Source organism: Falco cherrug, chromosome 4 (assembly GCF_023634085.1).
Source record: "Falco cherrug isolate bFalChe1 chromosome 4, bFalChe1.pri, whole genome shotgun sequence".
Lineage (NCBI taxonomy): Eukaryota > Metazoa > Chordata > Aves > Falconiformes > Falconidae > Falco > Falco cherrug.
The window spans coordinates 70381893-70402695 of NC_073700.1; the positions used below are offsets into that span (position 1 = coordinate 70381893).

Below are 20803 nucleotides of genomic sequence, written 5' to 3' on the forward strand. Positions count from 1 at the left end.
ATTGCATCAAACATTCTTGAAATGAGAGCTAAGTAATTGGTTTCACAAGTCAAAGAAAAAAGTTAGACTTTCTTTTTTGGTATTTTTCTTTAGTACTATTTCATAATAGTTACCTTTTCCATTTCAACCAATCTTTTGAAAATGGCAATTGCCTGAATTCATCCAGTCTCAAGAAAGCAGTTTAATATGGGAGTAGAAAACCTGTTAAGCTTTATTATAAGCTATTAAAAAATGCCCATGGTGTGAAGAATGAGATACCCCCATTCTGTAAGAAGCGAATGGTGACTCTAGGTGTACAAATTCTGTAATGATTTTATATGAATTTTCCTTTATAATTTTTGCTTTTGGGATATCCATTATCTAGCCAAGATTTAAACAGACCACAGAACTATTTAGATTTATCAAACTTCCATAGTGATTTCTGACATGAATATAAGTTGAAGATGTGCTTCAGATGTTTGGGCTTGATCTCAGCTATCAACAGTTGATTATTCAGGTTCATTAGTTAGTCAAATTACAAAAATGTCACTGATCACCTTATAAATGTCACGCTGAATGTCAGCTGACAGCTGAAATAGTGACATTAGTAAGATGCTTCATTTGAGGGTACTTTTTGTCACAATAAAATTGTTTCCTCTCCACCAAGACAGCTGTGACTCCATGGTACCTGATTTAACATGTACCAAATAACAGGAAGGATGGCTTCTGCTTTCAAAGGCTGTGGAGAGAACAGTTTTATGAATCTCAGTATGAAGATCTTATGTAGAACCTCTTCAACATTTCAAGTTGCACACTTAAAAATAATTACTTCATTTGTAACTTAATATTATGTTTGTGGCTTTTGATGAAATGAGATCAATATGTTGGGGTTTTATATATATATATATATATATATATTAGTGTTTCCTTTTATATATTAGTACAACCCCTAATCTGGGGATGAGGGGGTTAATTCTACCCTAATTACCTAATTGTCTACCCATGCTGAAACAAGCAGAGCAGCAGCACCACACTTGACTGTAAAGTGGTGAAGTCTTTGATTTTGCTGGCACACTGGAAGGATTTTGGACTATTGTGCAAATTACAGTATAATGTAATACCCCAGAAGAAATAATAATATCCAGCCTCTGTAAGCCAGGAATCACACACAAAAAACTTGGGCCTTTTAATATGGTCACATATAATGTATGAAATGCAGTTCTTCCAAAGCTAATGGAACCAGAGGGAGCACTATGATTATGACTCATTTAATATATTTTTCCATTAAAAAACTGAGGTCAGGCTTGAACAGAGCAAAAGGATGAAGTACGATTTAAGTGCTGGAGACTAGTGTACAGGATAATATGAAGTGAAAAACACGGGTAGCATATGACTAGCTCCTTGGTGCCATTGCGTGTCTAAATATCTGCCCTGTAAGCTGCGTTTTCAATAGCAATATATACGTTGTAGGTATGGCAGGTAATACTGAATCATTCCCTGTTTTTCTGCAAATCCTTCACAAAGGGTAAAGCATAATAGTATTGTGTGGGTGATGGGAGAGGAGGTCTTTGTGGTTCTCTTCACCATTTCTTTAAAATAAGACATGAAAAAGCTGCTTTGTTTTGTTGTGGCTAAGGGGGGTTCTGATTAGCTATGTACCAGTATGGTTCTCCAGCTTTTTGACTATCTTCTATTTTGACATTTCTAGCCAGCACTGTAGCAGATTCCTATAGTGCAATAAGTGGAGGATATATTCTCATTCATCTGGTAATACTGAGTTGTACCTTATCTAGCCACTAGCACTTTTTAAATTTAATAGCAATATTTGGAGAATGAGGTGTCCCAGTGCCCTGGTTTCAGCTGGGATAGAGTTAATTTTCTTCTTAGTAGCAGGTTCAGTGCTGTGTTTTGGATTTAGTTTGAGAATGATGTTGATAACACACTGATATTCTAGTTGTTGCTAAGTAGCGCTTACTCTGAATCAAGGAGATTTCAAGTTTCCCATGCTCTGCCAGTGAGGTGCACAGCAAGCTGGGAGGGAGCAGAGCCAGGACAGCTGCCCTGAACTAGCCAAAGGGATGTTCCATACCGTAGAATGTTATGCTCAGGGACTGGCTGGGCATTGGTCAGTGGGTGGTGAGTATCACTTGTATTGTGCATCACTTGGGGTTTTTTACCTTTGGGTTTTATTCCTCTCTTTTTCTCTCTCCTTATCATTACAATTCTTGTTGTTATTATTATTTTATATATTATTTTATTTCAGTTATTAAATTGTTCTTACCTCAACCCACAACTTTTACCTTTTTCCTGATTCTCCTCCCCATCACATTGGTAGGGAGGGGACTGAGCAAGTGGCCATGTGGTACTTAGTTGCCAGCTGGGGTTAAACCATGACACCCAGTCTGGCCTTTGCAAGGGAGGGATGCATTCAAGCCTCTGGAAGTGCAAAAAAGCAGCAATGTTTCAGACAAGTGGCACATGGAGGCAGCATGACGCACCGGCCTCTGAAAGTAAAACTGTGATATTATCATGGCATGCGTGAGATATGTAAGATGCCAGTAATCCCAAAAGGCAACTGAAATTTACACACAGTAAGAACATTTTTATGATATGTGATTCTCAAAATCAGTGAAATTACAGTAAAATATGTCTAAATTTCAATTCCTAAGACAAAAGAGGGGAAGAAACAGAACTCCGCACTTCAAAGGAAGAACAGTCTCAAGCAAATTTAAGGTTATTTAATTTTATTCTCACAGATGCTGAGCAATTATCAATACCTTTAATCATAGTATAATGAGGGAAATCAGGACATAGAGAAATACAGCATTCCTAGCAAAGCAAAGGGTTCTTAAAACAGTCATTGATGCTCTCTGTGTATCCAGAGGCAACCAGAAAACCTCCAAGTTGAATATAGGTTTACTGAAATGGAGCCCACTTCTAAAGATGGAATTTTAGATGCATAGTCCTGGTGAGCTGGCTTCTGGCTGCTGTGGCCAAAAGACACCACAGGGCATGCCTAAGGCTGGGATTCCCAGATAAACTAACCCTGCCTGCATTCTCTTCTCTGTCTTATGCTAGTGGTGGTGCTTATCTGATCCACAGTGTTCATGAACTTAAACAAGCAGACAAAACGCTTTCTTGAGCGGGATTGGGACACACACCAGTGGTAGCACAAGGGAGGGAAAGGGGAACAGGCAGGTAGGAGGAGAAGAGTAAAGAGTTGCTAAATTGTGATGAAACTGCAGCGTAAGTTAAGAGAAAAGATTGGTACTTGTCGCGACGGAGGGAAGACACAGTCGCTCAATATGAGTGATCAGCAGACTTCGTTTATTGTCTCTTACAGTCACCTTTTATGCCTTCTTATAATTAGCTCATACATATTACAAAAGTTAAGCTCATTATTGGTTAGTTGCCTAAATACCAAGCCCACCCCTAGTTTCTCTTCTGTAGTTTTCTGTTCCCACCTGCAACATTCTTTTCCCACCAAAATCTTCCTGTTATTGTGTAACAAGGACAGCCAAAGACAGTGTATTTTGCTTTACTTCAGATAAGCTGAGAGCGATGTGCATTTTTGTCCAGCCAGCTGGACTATGTCTATGTGACCCTTTTCAGCTAGCCAGTTATCCACAATTCCCCCGTTTTTATTTTGGGCGACATAGGCTTGGTTGACCATTTTCAATAACAGCATTTTAACACAGGAAAATACACAGCCAACTTATAAAATCTCAGTTCAGAAGTATAATTCCAGAAATACTTGAAAAATAAAGTTAGCTTGAAGCTTTAATTTAGATGCTCTTTCTGTTCCAGTGATATAAAAAGTTTAAAAAATTCAAAGGTAATTTTAAAGTTCTGAACATGGACTAATGCAAGCTCAAAACCCCAAAAGAAACCAAACTGATGTTTGACTAGGAATATTTGCAAATATTTTAGTGGAAAATCCCTGACCATTAACAATTTTCTGTCCAAATAACAACTGCCCTTATGCAACCAACCAGTCCATACATTTTCTGAAGAATACCTCATTGATATCAAAGAATTAACAAAGGGGAAAAATTAGTTCTAAGCTATATACATTCATAAGTGTTTTTTTTCAATAGTTACATACAGATTTACACACTAAGCCATAATGGCTTGTAGGTCATACACACAAGAATAGTACATTGCTTATCTGTCTGAATGTCTATGCTAAATTTGACAACTGTGCCACAAGCCAAGCCTACATGGGTGCTGTATGTTATGCACGTTCCTTAACAAACAGAAGTATAATAGACAAATTCCCAAGACCTAGTCCCCAACCTAATTATATTATTTTATAGCCAATTAAGGAAAATAACACAAATGTGCATATCTGCATGTGCACACACCTTTTAGTTCAGAACCAATCTGTGATAAAAGGCCTTAGCCTTATGGCATCATCGAATCTTAACGAGTACAGTAATTAAAAATGCAGTCTTACTGTAAGGGCGATTTATGCTGACATTCCCTCAAATGCTACACGTGAGTATTTCTCACTCAACTGCCTCAAGTTAAAATAGTAGTATTTGTTAATATGTATTAAAAAAAATCATTAATTCTCTACAATAGCAGTTGACTTCCATAACACTATGTAAGCAAAAGAGGCCTAAGATGGGTTTTCTGAATACTAACAATTTATTTTAGACTGTCTAAACTCAGGTCTTGAAAGATTTCACTCTGCCAGACATAGAAACACTGTTGCACTCCAGTTGTGATATCCCTTTTCCCAAGTTGTCACATGCACATCTCGCTCAAGCAACATTATTGTCAAAGTTTCTCTCTGCTACATAAAAGCATGTTGCACTTGTAGATATAAAAGACAGCACCCTTACTTAGATTATTACCTTATTACCTCATAACTCTTAGTATACCTTGTATCTCTGATTTCATCACTTCAAAAATTCACCAGAAGCAGATAAAACCACAGCCTCAGACTAAACTACACCTTAACTGCTGATTCAAATAAAGGCATTCTCTTCAGATATGCCTAATGCTTACAAATAGTGTTGGCTGGTTTTGATCAAGAAACTATTATTACAATAATGATCAAAAATAATAATCCCGTTTGCAAAATGCCTTTAAGCCAGCCTCCTAGTCCCAACCAATTTCCACATTCAGAATACAGCATAAATACAGAATACAGAATAAATTATCTCCATCAAGGCAAAAAGGCTTCTTTTTAAACACAGAAATGTTTGCTAGTTCAAGGCAGAAACCCATTTCTTGTAGGTGACATCTGAAGCTTTTTTTTTTTTTTTTTTTTTTTTTTTTTTTTTTTGGTGGGATTGTAATCAAGTCCGTATTTTTCCTTGAGAAGCTTAAGCTGTTCCTCTTGTTTCAGGAGTGTTTCCAACTCTGATTTGTCGACTAGGTCCATATTTCCCAAAGATATCATACATTTCCTCCGCTGTGATTTCATACGGCAGGTTCCGAATATAAAGGATCCGATTGACCTCTGGGGGCAGCCAGATGTTAGCTCGCTTGGCCGCTTGCATTGCCATGGCGCCGATCGGAGCGGGGGGGGGTGGAGGGGGGGGGGGTGCAGCCTCGGAGAGAAACCGCGGCCGGGAAGGGGCCTGCCGGGCCGCGCCGCCGCTCGCCGCTGCCGCGGGGGTCCCGGATGCTATCCCATACGCTAATAACCCGAGTAATTCCTTTTTACAATCTATGTCCCGAACGCTCCGCTTTTCTAAAAAGCCTTTGAGCAAATTATACGCCGCTTGTCTGTTCATACCTCTATTTGTGCACAATTGCAGCCTTTGCAGACTTCGGCGGCGCGTAGCAGGCGGGCCAGCCTCTATAGGTGCTCCCGGGCGCGGGGAAGATATCCCTTTCGCCTCCTGCGCTGCTTACAGGACCGCACTCAACTTCTCCGCCGACCGTGGCTCCCGGACTCCGCTATCGGGTCGCCGGGTCCGGACTCCGCTATCGGGTCGCCGGTCCTATGTCCTCTGGTCCCTGTTCGGGCGCCATTTGTCGCGACGGAGGGAAGACACAGTCGCTCAATATGAGTGATCAGCAGACTTCGTTTATTGTCTCTTACAGTCACCTTTTATGCCTTCTTATAATTAGCTCATACATATTACAAAAGTTAAGCTCATTATTGGTTAGTTGCCTAAATACCAAGCCCACCCCTAGTTTCTCTTCTGTAGTTTTCTGTTCCCACCTGCAACATTCTTTTCCCACCAAAATCTTCCTGTTATTGTGTAACAAGGACAGCCAAAGACAGTGTATTTTGCTTTACTTCAGATAAGCTGAGAGCGATGTGCATTTTTGTCCAGCCAGCTGGACTATGTCTATGTGACCCTTTTCAGCTAGCCAGTTATCCACAGGTACTGACATATTTTATACTTGCAATTACAGAAGCACAGAATGGTTGAGGTTGGAAGGGACCTCTGGAGGTCATCTGGTCCAACCCGTCTGCTCAAGCAGGGCCATCCAGAGCCAGTTGCCTAGGAACATGTCCAGAAAGCTTCTGAGTATTTCTAAGGATGCTTTTCTTCTGTAGTTATGTCAAGAATAAAATTGTTATTTTCATATTAAACTTTTTAGGGGTTAAAGTGAACTCATGTGAAGCTGACAGACGGTATGTTGCTTCCCTGAAAGAAGTGAGTATGGCCAAGTGGTCTTAAGAGAAATGCTTTGAGTGCCTGCAAAACCAGTGCAGATTGAGGGGACTCGCAGAAGTTGGGTTTCCCCTCACATGGAAAAATGCTGACAACTGAATACTCCTATTTCAGTTCAGGAAAACTGTTTCCAAGGAAGGATGTAGATTTTAACTCAGACATCAATGCTCAGGAACCCTAAATTAGGTCCTTCTTTACCACCAGCACTTGTCCCTGTAGGTACGATCAGCCCTGCTGTTGGTTGAGTAGAAACAGAGCCCAAGGGGGTCTGCAAAAATGACATCTCTCCTAGTTAGCAGGGTTAAGTATCAGTGTTGGCATCCACAGATGTTGATGAAGCAAGCCTCCTCTACAGAGAAGGGGAGTGCATCAGAAAGGGTTTTTTTAAACTGTCTTTAAAGGTTGTGTGTCATTCAAAGAGTCATGCAAAATGGATTGTCTGATTCCAGCCTGAAAGGGGAAGACTTGACACTTTTTAACAAAGTGATGGCAGACCAAGTCAAAGATTATAAACTGTTTAAGATGGTTGTATTGAACAGTCATCCATCATATCAGAAAAGCTTTAGCTGAAATTCAGAGATTTTGAAAAATTAATAATCTGAATCACATAAATAATCTCATAAACTAGATGACATTTTAGAAAGTGACTAAAGACTTGAGGATTAAAATGCATTAGTAAACCTAATTGCTGTGGATCAGGTCTGCAAGGCTTCTGACAATGATGTGAAGAAAGAAGCTTGAATTTAAGGCTTGATAAGTCAACAGTTGAGGCTTTTTTGTACATGACAAATAGAGTCACTCATTGTGTAAAGAGGGCTGGGACAAAGCAGTGACTATGGCTGGACCAAGTCAACAACAAGCCAGGATGAGGGCCCTCCTGGCAGGCATAATGGTAGTGCCTCTTGGCAGGAGGCAAACACAGAGAGAGCGAGCACATGATACCAGATAAGTCCATATTGTCACAGTGGCACAATTGGCAAAGACTTGTTCCCTGTTTGCCAGAAGATACTGATTCATGTTCTTGACTGCCATTAGCTTATATGGCCAATTTATTCTAACCTCTCAATGTCTGTTTTCCCCATCTGCTGAAAATCAGTTAATTAACAAGTGAACTATAATTTGTTCTGTGCTTTAAAAAGCTAATATAATATATGTGTCAAATAATACTAGCAACTTCCTTTGGGATACTTTCTAAACCTTTTCCTAAAAGAACAACAGGTTCTGCCTAGCAAAGGACAAATGTGTCGTGTCAGCTAAAAATTCCAGTTTCTCTCAGCAGAACAAGGCCCAGAAGGCAAAATGTCCATTTTGGAAAGGGCGAAAGCATTGGAAATTTCTCCCTTATCAGGAAACTAAGAATGCCCAAACCAGTCATTTCTAGCCTTACAGGTGTGAGATGCATGGTTTTGTTTTATTTCAGACATAAAGGCTGCCTGCAGCTTGCTCCCTTTGTTCCCTCTTCCCATTGCAGCAGTTTCCCATGGTGTGGTCACCTGCTGTGTGCTGAGGTCTTGCTGTACCTGACTCCATAGCGGTCCCAGTGCTCCCTTCCTTTTGGGCTATGGCCTTTCCTTTAAACTGTTCATTTTAATTTCCAAGACAAAAATGTTTTTGCCAAGGCCAGTGTAAGTAGATCCCAAGTCTCCCAAACGCTCTCGTGCTTCTTTGGGCAAAATTCTCCTCAGTTAGAATTGTTCTTCTGAGTGAAAATCAAAAGAACCAGTTTTCAGATGTCATTATTCAAATTTTCTTCTAAGTATCAGCTTGAAGTAGTTTTAGCATAGGATAGCTATTTTTCAGGTAGTTCTTTTTATCTGAATATTTTTCTAGTGCACTTCTGCTCGCGTGATAAATACATAATCAATGACACTTTCCTATTCCTCAGTTCCTTCCTTTGTGTACATTTGGTGCAATGACTCTTAGTGAAGTGGTTAAAATATTGTTACAGCGCTTCACTACCACCTGCATTGCAGATCTAATCTTTCTGAAAGGACTTGGTATGTGACCATAACTCTTTATTGAGGTCCAACCCAGTCAGTTTGCCAGGTGAACTCAATGAGGGTTTCATTTATGCTGCTGAACTTTTAGTACCAGAGGTATGTGGGGGAAAAAAAGAAAAAAAAATCCTCAAATTGGAGGTTGAGTTCTGAGGTTGATCATTACTTTTAAACCTGAGATATTTCACCTGGAAATTATGGAAAATATGTTTGCATGTTTATGAACAATTTTCAGGATGAGACTTTAAAAACTGAAATTTTCCACTCCTGTGGAAATCAGTTATGAAACTCTCCAGGACAGTGCTGGAGCTTTTAGAAACTGAAGATTTTAACTGATTCAGCCATCAGCCTTAAGCCCTTATGTTCATGTTGTTTACATGGCAGTAAATTTTCATCTATATCATATATTCACCTTATATTTAATGGATCACTTTGTTAGACTGTTGCGTAAAATTGTTAAAGAAAGCATAGTTCTTAAAACAGTTAAACGTGGGAATAATCTCAGAGCTGCAGTACAGAAAGGCTACTTATTTTCTCCTATAAATTGCTAACTGCTTTTGTAATTATTTTTTTCTTTTTTCAATTTTTAATATTACTATATTGATAATTACTATTTAAGTATTACTACTATTATTACCTAACAAGTGGTGTGGTAGTTGGAATAGCATTAAGAATTCAGTGTATTATTTCCTTGTGTACCAGCTGAGATACTCTAAAGCTAGACAGAAGGTCCTGTCAGGAAACGGTGCTTTGGGGATAGTGTCTGTGATACTTGTAAAATGTAATGAAGAACTGAGCAGTGTAGCTTTCCATACGTGGAAGAGAGGGGATTGCATTTCCCTCTCCAGCTTGTTAGGGCTAACCACAGCATGTACCATTCCCTTACCATACTCTATGTTCTCTGACATGCAAATACTATTTTCTTCATAGAAACCAAATTAATATACAAAAGATTACATGTATTTTTCTGTAGTTTCTCATGTAAAAGATACTTAGACTTGGCTTTTTTCCTACTTTTCCTTAGAGATTAATGGAAGCAAACAATACTTCAGACTTACTAAAATGCCTAGAGAAACACATCTTTCTCCTTGAGAGATGTGTTTCAAGCTAATACTGCTTTCTGCCAGTGAAAATGACGAAGGACAGAGTCAAGAGGAACCTGCTAAATGGTAGAAAATAGCCCAGTAATGGATGAGAAAGCAAATTAATAAAATACTGACTTGGTAAGTCATACAAATTGTTTCTTTGCTCTGAGCAAAAAGGGAAACATGACTTGCTCTCTGACAGAGCAGGTCACTTTGATGGCACACTTCATGAGACCTGCTGTCCCAGCAGAAGCTATTCGATTTCATTTATAAGGTAATGTGTGTTTCAAAAGATCAGTCTCATTCATGCTTTCTCTGCTATTCCTTTTTAAATATCTAATCTAATGCTAAACCTCCAAAGTAATTTTCTTGTTACAAAGAGCATGCAGAATAGGAAAGAAAACACCCACTGCTTCCTCCTTCCCTATTATATTATTTACTTGTTTCCCTCATTTCCCTTTTTGTCAGCTCTTTCCTGCACAGTCCTTCTTTTTGGCTGGTGTATTTGTCTGCATAATTGTGCAAGAAATAAATGACAAGAAATAATATTTTCTCGTAATTTTTTTCAATGTTGTCTTCACAGTATACTTTGGTAGTCAGATAATGATCCTGAAAAATAGATTCTGCCTGCCAATTAGTGAAAAGAGCTAACCTGTTTGCCATGTATAAGAATGGCTAAAGCCTCTCCTTTGCAATACTCAGCAGCCAAAATAATAGAGAAAAGGACATGCAAATGTGAGGTTACACGGTTACATTTGCTGGAGTTTCCTCTGCTTTGGGAACAGAGATACCCCACAATCTGCCACAGGTTTTCTTCCCTCCCCAGCCTTCCCAGCAGGAATCTGAACAGAAAGTATGTGGTCTGCAAACTGTGAGCAGGATGGAAATAGTTTCCTTCCCCTTCCCAAATATTTAAGCATGTCTGATTTTTATTTTTGTTTTGACAGTTTTATGTGAGTAGATATTGGTTCTAAACTGAAAGTAGGGTCTGCAACAGTAAGTGTAGTGTTGGTCCTGTGTCACCAATACTATAACTTAGTAATCAGCACAGTCTTTAGGCCTTGGGAGTCCTTCCTTACTATGGGCTAGGGGTTTAAGACTGTTGTAGAGACTTAGAAATTGAGACAAATAATATACTCAAACAAGATTTATTTTATAAACCAGTTAAAGCTCCATCAACATTGGTTGATTACAGATTTGGGATGTCAAACGGAATTGCTACTGCACAGTCGACTCAGAAGTTCCTAAGCTTTAGAAGGGTAACCCAGAACGCGCAGTCACTCACCTGTTAAGGCAAGGGCTCTCAACCTTCAGGAGTTACCTTGGGTGATATCCTGACCCAAGCGGAGAGTCCCTGACTGCAGACCTGCTGCTCTGAGGAGGACCAACTCAGCTGGCTTTCCAGGGCTCCATTTACACTCTAGTCAGATCTGATCTGTGGTCAAAGACTGTCACGTTCCTTCTCATTGGCAGAGGGTCTTATCTTCCGCATGACAACAGTCACCATTTGATGTGACAAAAGTGCGCCTGCACAGGATGCATCTGTGGTCAGCAACGGTTGGAGGGTTCGATCTTTGCTAGGATGTGTGCACCTGCTGCAAAGATGTTTCTTTGAGCTTGAGCTCAAACCAAAATATATTTGCTCAAGGAATTGAAAAACAAAGTGGAACATATGAGTATTTCATTTGTACACAGTCTTTATTTATCTTTGCTTTTGAGCAAAACAAAGCCTCTTGGCTTCCTCATTGCGTTCTTCAGCATAGGATGGGAATGGTGCCTTAATTTCTGCAGGACTGTGCAGTACCTAACATCAAAGAGCTGCCGTTTATATAAATATGAAAACTCTCGCAGCGCTGCTCTTACTCTGCAGTCTGCAAGCTTCTCAGCTGTCCTTTCTGCCTGACTTGCAGAGGAAATGTGGCTGCAATTTCATCTGCAATTGTAGAAACAGTGACAGCTTCAGAAATTTGAGGGCCAGATTAGCTGTGGTTTGTGGTATGTCTTCTTTTCCTTCCATTTTCTGCCACTCTAATCCTACCCACCTTTCACATGTAAAACCATATACTGTAGAGACAGCTTTGGGCATGTATCAGCTGTTCACCTGTGATTTCAGTCCTTTTCCCCCTCACTAATGACTTAATCACCAAGCCTATTTTAATCACAGACAAGATGTTCTCCTGGTATTAATCATTGTAACTTCTTTGATTTTAAAAGAACTATGCCTTTTTATATGAGAAAAGGAACTAGCTAGGTTGAGAAAAGGCATTCCTTTTTGCCTATAGTATTTCACATGGATAATTCTACACCCTGCCTTCCTCTGTGTTATGACAACTGTACATCCACCCTGCTGGATTTTGCTCTCAGGCTAAATAAATACCAACTGGATTCTTCATCATTTTGGGGAAAAAAAAAAAGGAAACTGATAAGAAAAGTTGTTAAAACCTATGTAGAATCACTTATAACCAATTATAAGCTATTATAAATCACATACCTATGTTGTGTCACTAAGTTTAAAATAAAGCATGGCTCATATTATTTGACCTTTTTTTTTTACTACAAACAAAAAATGGGGGAATTCTACCTGAATTTACTTGTCAAAACAATATGTGCAATGTAAATGTTGCTGGCACTACCCCTGGCCCCATCTGCCTTCCCAAGTCCTCCACTACATATTGAATAATTTCTGGTAGCAATGTAACACAATCAATTTGGGGCAAACAAACTGATCAGGCTCCTGCCTAGAATGGCTCTTTTTTCACTATGGGACCACTGGCTTTCTCCAAAGCTGAATTCCAATATATTATCATGATTCCCTAGTGAAACAGAGAACGTAAAGCCTGTTAGCTTTGATAACAAACCTGGTAGATGTGCTGCTGAGGACTGCTATGAAGTTTTCTATGACATGGTATAATGATCAAAGCTTTGTCTGCACACACGTCACATTGTTTGAGCAATGCTCCCTACTAATTAATCTCATACCAGGACTCTGGTTACTGATACAAAGCCACATGTGCAGACTGAGCAGTATCTTATCATCCCCATGATTTCCAGGAAGTGCCACCTCCACTGCTAAAGCTTACCAAGGAAGAAGCCTTGGGCAAAGAGGCACTTCCTCAGCTCTAGAATAGCTGCAATTATTTTGTTTAACCTACTTTTTAAAACCCGAATAGGCAAGGCACTACAATCTCTTAGGGTAGAGGATGTCATATGTGTAAAAAGGTGGTCTTATGGTGTAGCAGCTTTTTCTAACAGGAAATAACCTACCTTTGCTAGTCAAATCGTTTAGGATAAGCAGCTGTAGTAACCTCTGCACTTGTGTAACTATTTACATTAAAAATTACACTGCTCATTTAATTACAAAACATTAACAAGAAGAATTGTGTAGATCAGGCCTCATACACATGTATTTTCAAACAGATATAAGAAAGAAGAGGTTGAGCTCAGTTTACTAAAACATTACCACTGCCTCACATAAAACAGCGGCGGTCTTGTGGCTTGCAGCTGTTTAATCATATCAAAGATGAGTCCGATCACATATAGCACATTACCATGCACTCAAAACCCTTTATTTTTATTCATAAAAACATTTTATGCAGTTTCTTGGAGATGTCACTAGAATCTCTTTTGGTGTCTGGGCAGCTCTTATACCAGTCTTCCTTCTGCTCTCATGAGAAATTAGTTTCATTTTCTCTGAAATCCTGTGAGTTTTACATAGTAATTACAAAGTAGTTAAGATGGACAAGTTTTTCTTTATATAATTTCTTTTTTTCTCTCCTTTCTTATTCTGGTGTTTATGAAGTTGATTATTCACATTTATTTTACATAAAATAATATTTTAAATGTCTATTGGCATCAGGACAGTTTCTTAGTAATTAAAATAGATTTAAGGAAGTGACTTTGCCTAATTTCCATTTTCTTACAGAATATTTCTTAGAAAATGTGCGTTTGTTATGCAAATCAAAAGAATTCGAGACGAGATTGTTACCTAGGGTAGATTTCTCTAGCAGAACCATATCGCAATTTACTGAAACCTAAATATTGCAGGTTTTTTACATTAGAGTATTAAATTTCTTATAAAGGAGAGACCTGATAGATTCTAACCCTTTAATAGCATATTAGGTCCCATTGTCATTTTTTTTATTGATTGAAATAATAATATATAACAAATAAGTCATAAAGAAGAAAGAATACAAACTCACATCCATCTTGGAGAAGGACAAGAAGGAGAATCTGAGGAAATACATGCCACTCAGCTGAACTGCACTTCCTCGGAATGTTACAGACTGAATTCTCCTACAAGCTGTTTCCAAGCACAGGAAAGATAAGAAGGTGATTTGGAACAACCAGCACAGAATTATCAAGGGAAAATTATGCCTGAACAACTTGATTGACTTCTGTGATGAGATGACTTGCTCTGGGGTGAAGGGAGGAGCACTGAATGTTGTGTACTTTGATTCTAGCAAGGCCTTTGATACAGTCTCCCATTATCTCCTTACACCCAAATTAGTGAGGCACGGACCCTGTAAGTGGATGATAACGTGCGTAGAAAATCAGCTGGACCACTGTGCTCAAAGAGTTGTAATCAACGATATGAAGTGGAACTGGTGACCTATACAAGTGGCATTCCTCAAGGATTCATAGTGGGAATAATACTGTTTAATATCTTTATTCATGACCTGGGTGGTGGTATGGAGTGTACTCTCGGTAGGTTTATAAGCAGTATGACATTGGAGGGAGCAGCTGTTATGCTGGGAGGACAGTGTTGCTGTTCAAAGGATCTGGCCAGAATGGAGAACGATCTGACACAAACCTGTGAAGTTCAACAAGGACAAATGGGATCTGGGATCTTGCATGTGGGACAGAATAAATGAGTTGTAGCAACAGTGTAGCTACCTGTTTGGGAAAGTGCTTGTTCCCCTCTATTCAGCGCTTGTGAGGCTGTATTTGGAGTGCTGTGTACCATGGACAAGACAGGCATTGACACGCTGGAGCAATCCCAGTGGAAGGCCACCAGGATGGTTATGGGGCGTCATGACATGCTATGTGAGAACAGGCTGAGAGATCTGGATTTGTTCAGCAGTGAGAAATGAAGGCAAAGGGAAGATCTTACCGTTGCTTCCAAATACCAAATGGGAGAGGAGCACAGAGAACCAGGCTCTTCTGAGAGATGCTCAGTGACAGGACAAGCAGCAACAGACACAAGCTGGAACACAGGGATGTGTTATTAGATATATGGAAAAATGTTTCCCCTGTGCGGGTGGCCAAATGTTGGAAAGATTGCAGGATTTCCTTCTTTGGAGATTTCAGAACTGGAATGAAGTCTGGAGCAAACTGATGCCTAGTGAAATGCTGACCACTTGAATTCTTTAAATGTACATAGGGCCAGATGTTCTAAATATTACTTTTTTTAGGTAACATTCAGATACATGTAAGACCTGGTTTTCACAAGAACTGCGCTGCTAGAGCTTCAAGATTCAGTTACTGTTGTCAGTGGTCAAGGTCTTGGTATCTGGTGTTTTCTGTCCAAAATGAAGGCATCCAAACTAAAAGGATGTTTTCATAAACTGAGCTTTGAAAACACTGAATCTTACTTTTCCGTGACTTTCACGAGACTTTTACAGGGCTAACCTAATTGGCATCAGTGTAGCTTTTTAATGTCTCCAGAAGAAAAATGCTAGAAAGTCCTGTAACACTGAAAGAATGCACAAACATAACCTTCTCTTAAAACAAAACCCTCAAGAACAGTGGCAACTGCCTAAATTAGAACATGTGGGAACAACTGTAGTTCTCTAACAGTTCTTCAGCTATTGTAGTTCCTGTGATTAACCACAGTAAGCAAGAAACGCTAAAATGGCATATGCTAAGGAAGCTGTATTTCTTGGGCTACAAATTGAAAAAGCTGGCAAAGTTCTGTAGCAGGAAGTAAAATTCTTCAGAAATTTTACAAATAATAAAAATCAGAGCTAGAGGAAAATGGAACTTACAGTGTTTACAAAATTAAGATAAGATCTGCACCAAGCATTTTTTTATTAAAGGATGTGCAATTAAAGAAATACTACATTTTATGTTTTAATCTATTATTACAATGTGTGTCCTTTTACGTTTTAAAGGTTATTAAAACCAGATACAGGAAGCTTTAAATCTTTTCAATAACAAAAAGAGCATATTTTGAAAAAAACCCAGCTTTTAGACAGGGACAAGTGCAATTAATAGTTTATTCAAAGTGAGATTCACCACCTGGTGTTGAGCAAAATACCTTTCAAGTTGAAGAATAAACACCAAGATATATATACAGAATGCCCTTATTAAGCTTACGTGTATTTGATCCCATTCATAAAATACCACAATTTTAATAGTGAGATCTATTAATTATGATCTATTTGCTGGAAAAAAAGGGTTTATGTGCTGTTTTATACACTGCTATCTAACCCCCTAGCTGGAGCAAGAGTGTGTAAAGGAGCACTTCTGCAGTTTCTTGGCTGACTACACCTGATAAACAGAGGAGTCTGGATCAACAGAGAGGTACTAGAAAATCCCAGTTACTCTAGAAAACTGCACACAAACAGCTTGCACTTTTAGCTGTAGTCACTACAAACCTAGAAAGGGTTAAAGGCTTTTGCTAAAGAAAAAGGAAGGGGTTAGCACTTAAAGACTGTATAAGCTGCAAAACCTAGCAGTTGTGGCTTGTTAAACTGCTGGGAGGTGGAACTGACGGCTGTGCTGCCTAAGTGGGGGAAGTCATAAAAGGGAAGCAGAGGGCCCCAGAGGGAGTGGGGTAGCTGGGCTTCAGCATTTCTCTGGCTAGGGAGGATTGACTTTGAACTAAAATGGATACTGCTACTGCTGGGTGCTGGTTGTGGGGAGACTTTTAGCTGTCTTGTTTATGGAGGGTCGAACAAGGTAAAAAGAATCCGTCCTGGCTTCTGCTGCTATTAGGACTGTGACTAAAGGAACTATGCCTGGGTGTACTAGCGTCCTAAGCCTTGGCTGGAGTAGGCTGTCTATTTTTTCACTTCTAAAAAGCCCAAACAAACAAACAAACAAACAAACAAAAGCATCACTTAGGTTAGATGCCTGATCTCTGATTGGAGCTGATAAATCTCTTTGCAGACCTTTGGTTATATACTATGGTTCATGCTGAGGAACAAAAGGAAATTGGTAGTGTTTAAAATGAAATGTCAGAATCCTTTCTGCTTAGGAAATTAATACATTGATCTTTGCAAATTAATCTTAATACGTTTGATTTTGTATTTTAAATTTTGTTCCACAGACTTTTTGGAATCTTCTGTAATAATGTGAAATTCTGTGAATCCTGTAGCTCTTGATGGCACATCTGAAAACTGGCAGGCAATGCTTTCTGCCTGTAAACATACATAGCCAGTAATCATTCGCACATACAGATTGTATTAGTTCTTCTGAATACAGAGCAATTAAGGAGTCTGCATTTTAAAGAGATGCTGGTTTTCTATTTCTCCTTTTCTATTTTACAAATGAAAGAAAGGCTTTGTCTTCAAAATATTTGGTCTGGTCTTTATTAACCATTTTATTGGAAATGCACAATTTGACATCCTTGTAGGTTTCATGTTCTTGTAGAAGATTAACTCACTTCAAATATTATTTATTTTCATCATATCTTTAAGACGTGCTCTTTTAAAAAAGTGGCAGTATTTTAGAACCACAGGCTAGATTTAAAGTAACTTGGCTTGAAGTGACATGTGCCCAGACCAATTTATAGAGTAATGGAACAATTTATGAGTCTGCCTTAGCTGAAATTAGTTTCTATGGCAGTTGGCCCAGGGAAACTCTGTGGGCCTTCTGTTCTTTGCAGCTGCAGAAAATAATTGTAAAGGGAAATATTACCTTCCAGTAGCTAGGCAAAGCCTCACTTACAAACTATGTGATATCCCTTTCCTTAAAATTTGAGACCCTAACTCACCAGTAGAATTGCTCTTGATGACCAGTGAAACAAAAAGCAAGTGATTTATATACTTTTGTCATACTGGAATAAAGTAACTATTTAGTTAAACCTAACATTTTCTGACTGATTAGAAAGTGTTAGGTTTAAACAATAATACTAAACAAAATTGTTGCAAGCATCAAAAAGAGCAAATAGATTTTAGAAGTGAGCTTGGTAGTCATGGTTAATCCCAGGCTTTTCTTAAAACTCAAGGTGAGAGCTCACACTCTTGTGTTAAGTTATTCTAACTTTTGATGAAGTCAGTCAAGGACAGCCATTCATTAGCACAGTCTTGCTAGATCATTCTCTTATTCTCTCTCCCCTGTCTACCAGCTTCCAGCTGAGACCATCTTGTACCAGAGGTGGAAAGAAGTGGAAATTTTAGTACCAATGTCAGAAAAAACCTGAAGCAGTTAGGACAAAACAACACAGTTTTCCCCAAGCCTATCTTGCAACTTGTTACAAGCCCAGAGAATCTTTCTTTTGGTCTCCACTGCAGCTTCCAAATACACTCTGTTCTATTAAGGATAGTAAACTACTTCATCAGAGGCAGAGCACATTCTGTGCTTGCAAAAAGATTAGCTTAGTCTGCTGATGATATCACATGTATTTAATAAAGTTTCCAAGCACTGTGAATTGACCCTGACTGCGCTCCCCTGTTTAGTCCTTGTGGAGTACAGAAGCTTTATATGCAGTTATCAAAAAACTCTAGACACGCTGAAGGAGTCTCAAACACTTGTATATCTGTGGGGGAGTGGATTTCTTTGAAGTTCAGTAGGATGTGCCAGTCAGGATTTGAAATGTGCAGTAACTCAGAGAATTAATCTCCTCTTCTATTTTCTTAAGTATTCTTACCAACACTGGAACCTACAGATCCTGAGCAGACATCCAAGAGCCAGCTAAGAACCTCCTGCAGCCTCAGAGGAAGTTGTACTGTCATAATTTGGTCCTCCAGTCTCATGTCAGTGCCTGGACCATCATCACAGCATCTAAGTTAGTTTGCTCACAGGTTTTCTGTGAAGTGAAACAAATGGTTTCACCTGCAGTGCAGCATCAATGCGGATGTGGAGATACATTGCCCAAGATATGTCTTTCTGTAGGTATTACAGTCAACACTGTACCAGGTTTGGTCTAAGCTCTGAAGTTTTTTTAATACTGTCCCAGGTCTTTCATTTCCCAATGCTGTATATGCGCCGTGAATGCTGCCTGCAACATAGACTCACAGTGTCATGCTATAAAAAACTGTTAATGAACTGAAATACAACTTCATGTTTTGCCAGGCTGTATGAATAAAAGCCTCTCACACGCATGCACAAAAATGTCCATAAGGCATAAAGGAACAAAGAGAAGACCTGAACTGTGAGGTCTCTCTCTTAAGAGAGCCTGTGTCCAAGGCTCAGTCTCCAGTAAGGATTAGGGATACAGTTAGGATTAGGGTTGCGGGAAGGACAGCTTGCTGCTGCAGCTGGAGTGAGGTCACAAAGGAGCTTTAGAGAAAAACAGTGGGGTGCAGAGAGAACTTGGAAGGGGAGATGTTTTTGTGTGAGCATTAGTGGGGTGTCCTGGTCTAAGCCTCACCCTGTGGTCATGGTTAGGGCTGTGAAAAAGAGAAAGCCAAGAGAAGGGCTAGAGCTGCAGTTGGAGGGGGCTAGAGGAGGCCCATCAAAGTGAAGGGTGGGCTGCAAAGATAAACTGGCTTCAAGAACTTTTTGCTGTGGGCACTGGCTGAGGGCTATGTCTGAGGCTCAGCCTTGGGTTGTGATTAAAGTCAGGGTTAGGCTTGAGAGAGACAAGAGCTTCAGCTGCAGTGGGGCAGGAAGGAAGGGGTAGCTGGAAGTATAGGCTGCAAGGAGAATTTGGTTGCCAGAAGTCTTTTGTTTGGCCTGGTGAGTTCTAGTCCAAGGCTCAACTTTTGGCTGAGTCAGCCCATGGAGCAAATTAGGGCAGATTCCCCTGCAGCCTGTAGTAAAGACCATGGAACTTCTACTCCAGCACCTGGAGTACCTCCTCCCCATCCTTCTTCAACCTTGGTGTTGACCACGTGGTGTATGACCACGGAATAGTTGCTCTCACATGTTCTCACTCCTCTCTTCCAGCTGCCGTTTTTGCAGCAGTTTTTTCTCCGTTCTTAAATACATTATCCCAGAGGCATTACCACCATCACTGATGGGCTTGGCCATGGCCAGCAGTGGGTCTGTCTTGGGGCCGGCTGGCATTGGCTCTATTGGACATGGGGGAAGCTTCTGGCATTTCCTCACAGAAGCCACCCCCATAGGCCTGCTACCAAAATCTTGCCATACAGGCTAGGGTCAGGATTAGTGTTGAGAGAAAGAGTGAGCCTAGAGCTGCAGTGGGAGTGGGCTTAGAAAAGAGGTGGGCTGCAAGGAGAACTTGGCTGGGAGAATGTTTTGGTGTGTGCATTAAAAGGAGGGCTGCAGCGTGTGGTCTGGGTTAGATTTGGGGCTGGGAGAAAGAGAGAGCCTGGTATTCCAGCTGGAGGGGAGTTGGAAAGGGGCTCTGAAGGGGAAGTCCCAGCTCAAGGAGAACTTGTCAGGGTTGCCTGTCCTGAGGCTCAGCCTACTGTTATGGTTGGCATTACAGCTGGGCTTAAATTTGACAAGAAAGAGCCTAGTGCTGCAATTAGAATGGGCCTAGAAAGTGTGGGGCACAGGAAGAACTTGCTTGCAAGAACTATTTTTTTTTGGATAGTGCTTGGCAGTCCTGATCTGAGACTCAGCGTACAGCTAGTGTGAGGGTTAGGGTTAGCAGTGGGGAAAAAAGAGAGCCTAGAGCTCCAGTTGGAGGGAGGCTTGAAAGCAGCTGCTAGTGAAAGGGCTGGGCCACAGAGATAACTTGGCTGCAAGAACTTTTAGGAGGAGGCAGTGGCTGAGGGGCCTGGTTTAAGGCTCAACATAACTGTCAGGTTTAGGGTGGAGTTTGAGGTTATGGCTGACGGAAAGAAAGAGACAAGAGCGGCAGCTGGCTTGGGGCTAGAAAGTGACTGTCCCAGGGAAGTGTAGGCTGCAAGGAGAACTTGGCTGCAAGAACTTCCTGGTGTGGGCACTGGCTGGAGGCCATGTCCAAAGCCCAGCATATGGTTTGTGAGAGGGTTAAGGTTAAGGTGGAGAGAAACAGATAGCCTGG

General features: G+C 40.2%; 1 protein-coding gene across 8 annotated transcripts in view; it reads right to left on the bottom strand.

Annotated features, from left to right (window-relative positions):
- ARMC3 (armadillo repeat containing 3) overlaps positions 1–11161 on the bottom strand; it is a 99020-nt gene extending 87859 nt beyond the window's left edge. For 6 of the 8 annotated variants that reach the window (XM_055708341.1, XM_055708340.1, XM_055708342.1 and 3 more), the window contains exon 1: positions 10988–11161. The gene's annotated coding sequence lies outside the window, so the exon portion shown is untranslated. Of the gene's footprint in view, positions 1–8140; positions 8320–10987 lie in introns of all 8 variants that reach the window. The other 2 variants (XM_055708337.1, XM_027800710.2) reach the window with 2 other exon arrangements.
- Positions 11162–20803: the final 9642 nt, after the last annotated feature.